This window comes from Limulus polyphemus, unplaced genomic scaffold (assembly GCF_000517525.1).
Source record: "Limulus polyphemus unplaced genomic scaffold, Limulus_polyphemus-2.1.2 Scaffold2322, whole genome shotgun sequence".
NCBI lineage: Eukaryota > Metazoa > Arthropoda > Merostomata > Xiphosura > Limulidae > Limulus > Limulus polyphemus.
This window is the reverse complement of record NW_013667932.1, coordinates 72,132-80,028: the sequence shown is the minus strand read 5'-3', so window position 1 is coordinate 80,028 and position 7,897 is coordinate 72,132. Positions and strand designations below refer to the sequence as shown.

Genomic DNA, 7,897 nt, shown 5'->3' with positions numbered 1-7,897 from the left:
CTCTTTTGTGGCTATGAGTGTTTCAAGTTATCAACTAACCAGAAAACCTTATCAGTGTTTACTTTACTTTTCCTCTCTCAGGGGGTATTTTTGGAAGACCAAATTGCACACTAATATGTTCATAATTATTCAAACTTTTCACCAACGTCTGCTATGGTACAAACAACTCTTTCATAATTGTAGGTTTCATTATCTCATCTACCAGAAATTTATGTGAAACTAAAAAACATGCATGTCACAATAGTATATTTTATAATGGCCTTACCACAACATTATGTGAAAATAATACCTTTTTTTGTTTGTATAAAATGCTAACCATTACTTAAGATATGAATATTCCTTTAAAGGAAATTAAAATTTCTATTCAGTGTTCTTTTTGTGTTAAAAAATAAATCTTCCTTGTTACATTGAAGTAAATATGCATATTTTTGATCTGAATACTAGTGTGTATGTAGATAATTCAGAGAAACTAAACTAGTTTGTTTGTAGATAATTCAGAGAAACTAAACTAGTTTGTTTGTAGATAATTCAGAGAAACTAAACTAGTGTGTATGTAGATAATCCATAGAAACTAAACTAGTGTGTATAATTATCTACATACACACTAGTTTAGTTTCTATGGATTATCTACTACACACTAGTTTAGTTTCTCTGGTAGTTTAGTTACTCTGGAGTTATCTACAGTGTGTATGTAGATAATCCAGAGAAACTAAACTAGTGTGTATGTAGATAATCCAGAGAAACTAAACTAGTGTGTATGTAGATAATTCAGAGAAACTAAACTAGTGTGTATGTAGACAATCCAGAGAAACTAAACTAGTGTGTATGTAGATAATCCAGAGAAACTAAACTATTATCTACATACACACTTACACACTAGTTTAGTTTCTCTGGTGTAGATAACTCAGAGAAAATAAACTAGTGTGTATGTATCCTCATCTCATAGCTAATTCACTGATCCCTCAAGTTAAGGTAAGCTGAAACTAGGCATGAAATTGCTTAAATAATATGAAAATTGCTTAAGTTAAAATTAGGGTAAAATAGGAAAGTTTAAGATTTTTCTGTAAGAATCAAATTCCACGTTTTCAAAGAAGGAAAAAAATACATATCAATGTCAAAAGTTTGTTTGTTTGTTTTTAAATTTCGCGCAAAGCTACATGAGGGCTATCTGCTCTAGCCATCTCTAATTTAGTAGTGTAAGACTAGAGGGAAGGCAGCTAGTTATCACCACCCACCGCCAACTCTTGGGCTACTCTTTTACCAATAAATAGTGGGATTGACCATCACATTATAATGCCCCTATGGCTGAAAGGGCGAGCATGTTTGGTGTGATGGGGATTCGTACCTGCGACCCTCAGATTGCAAGTCGAGTGCCCTAACAACCTGGCCATGCCAGGCCTAACGTCAAAAGTAAATATGTTTAGAAATATAAAATATTTTTCTTGTATTAGGAAAAAAAATCAAAAATTAATGTAAATATTAGCATTACAAATTATTCTACCATATTAAAATATGATTATTTAAATTTAAGTTGCTGTTTCAACAAAACAAATAACTATACACAAAGAAAACTCTTTTTTTGGCAAGTTTAAATTTTCCAGTTGCAAGATTTTATTAAATTAAAATATTTTGAATTACATAAATGTTTAAAAAACTTACATTGAAAATATATAAGTATAAATTTTTAAAATGCCTAATGTTAGTAAAAACACAATGAAAAGTGTTCTAGTGAGCTGGCTTTTTTACTCCTAAATCTTGTAGTACTGTACGTTCCAAGTCCAAGTATTTCTGGTACTCTGTGTTTTGTTGTTCATGCTTCATCTCTTGATCCAAAATTTCTAGAAGTGGTGTTTGCTACAGAAAGATAACCAAATATAGTCAGTTCTTTAGAGGGAAAAATCGTTTGTCTCAAATAATGGTTGGATATTTTAAATTCAGTTTTTCAAAACATGGACAAATGACTAATGTCAGTGGACAAAGTATTAAACAAAAGTTAACATTTTCTAACACTAAAAATGTATTTCTGATAGGTACTTATCTTTTCTAACCCATAACTATCTTGACCTTTATTTGCTCTCTATGCATTGGTAAACTTTTTAAAAGTGCAACAGTCTTTTATACCTCTATATTTTTTGCATCATTGCAGAAACATGTGCTTATCAGGTGACCACACTCCACCAATCCCACTGCACCCTCTATAATAGCACAGGTAGCTCTTTCTACCCTTGCGGGACAATCCTCACTTTCGAGAATTGACATATACAATTCTCAAAAGCACTGGCAAATTAGTAGGGAGGAAGGGTAGGAAGTGGGTGGGATGAGGTAAGTTCCTATCAGAAATACATTTTCATTTTTAGAAAATGTTAACTTCTGAAGTGGCACTACCTCTGCTCCCCCATAGCTAGAATTCCACATTGGAATGGTGGAGAGGCACAAAAACAAATAACCAAGCTGAGAGCGATTGCTATGAAAAAAGCAGATGTGCCACAATTAAAATATGTTACACATCTGTGGGGTATAGCACTACTTGTGGTACAGGTATGCTTTTCACCCAGCAAAGAAGATAAGACAAGCAGGGCAAAAAACAAATAGAATATAGAAAACATCCACGGGAAGTGTCTTGGGATATAAAATATAATGCCAAGTGTGGTCCAAGGACAAAAACAACATGGAAGCACTTTGCATAAGTTTGTAAAATCAACAAGTTTGGTCTGGCTAGGCAAAAACATCCAGGAGAAGCCCCTTGGTAAACATTGGGTTATGTAAAGTGTGGTCCAACATGCAGTGGAAGAGCCTTGCATAATATGCAGCATAACAACAATAACTCTCTTCTCATAGAGTGAGTACATATGGCTATGAGAATGACCCAACAGTAAGAATGCAATGAGATTTTGCATTCCCTACTTTGAAAAGCAGAAAGACCCAAATTGTAAAGATCATGGGTCTTTCTGCTTTTCAAAGTAGAGCTGGGCAAAAATTCCTATCTGCTTTACTCATAAAGTAATGAGTGATGTTCCTCAGGATATATATATATATATATATATAGATCAATAGATATTGATAAAAAAAATGTGATATATAGATATATATATACACCACCAGAAAACTGTCCAGTGGTCTTACAGAAACACCCCATCTCCACAATGAGCATTGGAGAAGTGTACAAATATATTGCTATGATATAAAATTCAGCATATCTGACCAAGCAACACCTACCACCAGGTGGGCTCCTGAAATATGATGTATAAGCAACAATAAAAGAGAGAAAAATAATAATGTGACGACTTACCCCAGTCAAAGATAAACATATGAGTGTAGAATTGTCACAGGAGGAAGACAATACCTACCTGGGGAAGACACAGCAAAGTTGTGCATAGAAAGAGAGGCGTTTCTTCACACATAATTTATCATCTAACTCTGTCTTTAGCTGCTCAACATTGCTGTCATTTGGAAGGGATCATTCAGGCCAGTATGTGAACAACATCGTATACATTTAAATATGTAGATGGCAAACAGCCAGGAACCCATCCAAATACACCAGGTGTAGGAGTTGATGAACCCAAGAGGAGAAACAGAAATGCCATGGAACAATCAGACAGCAATGAGAACACCAAAAGGAGACAATGTGAGCCAAAGAAAAGAGCTGGGAATGAACTACAGAAAGGAGATGATCTGGACAGCAATGGGAATACAGGTGAGAAAAGGAAAGAGGAGAAAAAGAAAAACAACCTACTCGAGCAGCTGAAGTCCAGGGAAGGAATGCCAGATCCAGATAACGAAAAACATACAAGAAATGGTAAAGGATGGCATAAAAATTGGAACGACGAAGCCCAGATGCCAGGAGGAAGAGGATTGAGGTTGTAAGAGATTTATCTTACAAGAAACAAATTGCAATGGGTTCAAAGGGAGAATCAGACAGGATAGGAAGAACAACATGAAGATCCCAATCCAGCAGAACAAATGAAATATGTTGGATGAACCAGATGAAAGAGATGGAGAAGAGAAAATTTCTGGAAGAGAGAGAAAGGAGGGAGTTCAACAGGGCAGCTCTATAACAAGCAATAGTTGAAACAGACAAACCCTAAACAAACAACCAGATGAAGAGCTGGAACAGTTGAAGAACAGAAGTACAAGAGAGAGATGGCAGCCCTGGGAAAAAGACCAGAGACTGAAGCAAGACTTATGCCTCTGGTACACAGACAAATGGGAAGGGCAAAATGTATATGCAATGAAAGATGTGACCCAAAGGTTGAGTTCCTGAGCATAGGCACAAGACAAGACAAAAGACACAGAAAGATAGAGTATGGTGAGACAGGATGAAAAATGATCAATCATGGTGGACATAAGAGTGAAAAGGACAGAGAAAAGGGCAGAGTCTGTTTCTCCATGAAGATCCAGAACAGAGGGAACTATGTCAGAGCCAGGCCAATCCAGTGCAACCAACAGAACACCAAAAGGAGGAGGCCTAGATAAGGGAAACACTCGGAAGAGGGGGAAGTCTGAAGGGAGGGCAGGCATATAGGTGCCAACGCTGGAGCCGAGACATGTGACTGGACAAAAGTCACTATGAAAGAAGGAGTGTGGAGATGTCTGGAGAAAAAAATGTCAGATTGCAGATGACTGAGGAGTGGACAGGACAGAGAAAAAGATAAGGTGTGTTGCTAAAATAAGGGCTAGAGCAGAGGAACCACATTTTAGCAGCCAATACAGAAGAACCAGCAGATCAGAAGATGAGTCAAATCGGAGGGTAGGCATATAGGTGAAGATCCCTCCTTTCTTGACTGAAAGCATCTATCTCCACAGCTGAAGGTTGAGGAACTGAAGACTAGAAGGAAGAAAATGTTGCATAACAGTGAATGGGAAACACATACAAATATGCACTGTTCCCAGTTAGAACACACCTACAGAAAAATGTGAGGATGAGGAGACAACTCAGTGGAGAACCTGGTGGGGATACAATAAGAGATTGACCACAAGAATCAGGACTCGGGGAACATGACCCAGTACACAAAATCCAGAGTCTGACCAGACAGAGATTGGTACGTGGTTTCTCCTTTCTAGGTGATAAAGCTGATGATAGTGAAATTGCAAAAAGAACTAAAACCATTCTCCCCTGCAGGAAAGGATACAGAGCCCAATGAACTGCTAAGGTACCAGGATGTGGATATGGAGAGTAGCCTCCTTGACTGACCACTGACCCAAAAACTCAAAGGAATCAATGAAAATGGGAGGAATCGTGAGGAAAGTTCCACTGTTCATGATGTATCCAATGAAGGTAATGCATGTATGTCCGATCCAAGGGAATGAGCACTACCAAAAAAGACCACAACCCAGATGAGAGAGAACCTCACAGACATATAGACAAGAAGTGATGGCAAACGTGAGTTTTCTTTCAATATCTTGGAGCCAAAGTGGAAAAGGCTGGGCTCGACCAAAAAAAGGAAGTGAAGAGAACCCCCAAATGAAATAGATACTGTGAGGGGGTAGTAAAGGACTTCTCCAACCAGAAAAGAAACCCACCTGGGAAGCTTATCAAAGAAGGAATTGGGTGTGAGAAAGAGCACAGGAAGAGGTGAGCAGAAGTCTGTTGACCATGAAATGTGAGTCTGAAAATCCAACGAGTGAAGATGACGTGCAAAAGAACATACCACTCCACAAAACACACACAGAGCTGAAGAAAGACAGTCTGTGAGCACTCAGAACAAGAAGGCTAAACTCACCTAGAGGAATGGAAGAAAAGAATGTGACATTGGGGCATAAAAACCCACCAAGGCAAGAGACAGAACTTCATGGTGAAGCAAGGTGACTGCAGACAAGTATATAGCCAGGAAAGATCAAGAAAGGGACTTTAAACTTTTGTGTATAGGGAAACAAAGTAGGATGATACTAAACTCCTGGTTGAGTGGGCTCCACACGTTAGATAGCTTCATTGTGTAATAGGTCACGAACAGACTGAGCAACACGACCACACAAGGTATGATCCAGAGGAGGAGGGGAGGAGACCTGGGAAGTGAGTAGACAGGGAGCAAAACAGAAGTCTGGAACCCTCCTTGAGAACCCACAAAAAGAACGGAACTGTCGTGAAGTTTAGCCAAAAAGACACAAAGTAAAGAAACTGAAAAAGTACACATAACTAATGAACTAACAAAAAAGTTAGAAATGTGTAGTCTACAAAGAGCTTAAAAGTAAGACACCTGCAAAAACTAAGAAAATCAACATAAAACAATAAGTAATATCTAAAGTACAAAACCACTAAAGGAACTGATAAGATAAATGACCCTTAAACACAGAATGCATAAGTCTACACAAAGAAACTATAAAAGAAGGGACATGAAAAGATAACTTACCCAAAAGAACATGAGAATAAAAAGGCTCCCAGTTAACAAAAACAAATGTTGGCTCAAAACTTATCCCCAATTAGATGTGACTAGTAGTAAAGAAATGAAAAAAAGGAACTTGTAAATAAATAACATTAACAGTGAAAAAATGTAAAATATTAAACCAAATTCATGCAAGAAACAAACTCTAAACACAAGTTTTAAACTAAAGTACCTAGATGGTAAAATAAGTATAACATTGAAACTTACACAACACTGAGCAGAAAAGTCATGAATAGTGTAAATTATTGAGTGTAGAAATTAGATACATACACATGAGCTCACATAAACTCAATGAACACGAGTATATCTACAGGGAGTGAGAAATACACACTGAAAAACTTACCACAGATCCCTCTGGGAATAAGAACAATACCTATCTTGAAAGGAAAAAAATTGCCGCCAGAACATAAGACACGAACTCCCTGCGAACAAAAGTCTGTGCTTCCTCAGCAGACATCGTGAAACCTGAGACTGCAGCTTAGTGCTATAACCACTGTCTACTTATGGCAGGAAAATTATCAACTGCCATTTCAAACCCAAATTCATATCAACAAAGTAAATTCGTGAAACAGAAACATCTCAAAAACAAAAGTGTAGAAACTTGAAAATGATATTAATTAGTGATCAAGCACAATAAAAAATTGTGCAGTCACATTGAGAATGTTAAACACACGTCTATACATAAGAATGCCAATCGAGAAAGTGAGGATTGTGTGCAGTCACAATGAGTATTTAAAACACAAGTCTATACATAAAAATGCCAATCGAGAAAGTGAGGATTGTGTGCAGTCACATTGAGTATTTAAAACACAAGTCTATACATAAGAATGCCAATCGAGAAAGTGAGGATTGTGCTATAAGGGTAGAGGAAGCTACCTGCACTAATATAGAAGGTGCAATGGGATTGGTGGAGGGTAGACACATGATCAACACATTATGCTGCAATGACGCAAAAAACAGAGGTATAAAAGACTGGTATGCTTTTAAGAAGTTTACTAATGCCCAGAGGGCCAATGAAAGTAGAGATAGTTATGAGGGAAAGAAGGTAAGCAAAAACTTAGTTTATTGTAACTTCACAAACTTAACAAATATTATTATTTCACTAACAATTTTATGGTTGTTATAACTCAATTTCCACTGTATAATTTTCTACTAACTCGTTTCTGTGAAGTAGTCTCTTCTACTTCAGACAAAACATCATGAGTAAACTGTGGCCATTCTTTAAGCCTTTGAGTTTCCCGCTCGAAATATTTTGTAACTACCAGTGTCTACGAAAAAGAAAATAATATCATTAAGCAATACAGAAAGTTAAGAAATTACATTTCAGATCAAGAGGTTTCATAATGCAGGGACAGATACAGTTTGTATATTGTAGCAAGATAAACAGACACAGATATACATAATGTAGGGACAGATACAGTTTGTATACTGTAGCAAGATAAACAGACACAGATATACATAATGTAGGGACAGATACAGTTTGTATACTGTAGCAAGATAAACAGACACAGATATAC

At 36.9% G+C, this 7,897-nt stretch overlaps 1 protein-coding gene across 3 annotated transcripts in view; it reads right to left on the bottom strand.

Annotated features, from left to right (window-relative positions):
* Window positions 1–1,663: 1,663 nt before the first annotated feature.
* Window positions 1,664–7,897, bottom strand: part of LOC106466613 (WD repeat-containing protein 63-like) — a 77,753-nt gene continuing 71,519 nt past the window's right edge. Inside the window, exons 19-20 of one of the 3 annotated variants that reach the window (XM_022394649.1) lie at window positions 7,488–7,648; window positions 1,664–1,854 (exon numbers count right to left, since the gene is read on the bottom strand). The gene's annotated coding sequence lies outside the window, so the exon portion shown is untranslated. The remainder of the gene's footprint in view (window positions 1,855–7,487; window positions 7,649–7,897) is intronic. The other 2 variants (XM_022394648.1, XM_022394650.1) reach the window with 2 other exon arrangements.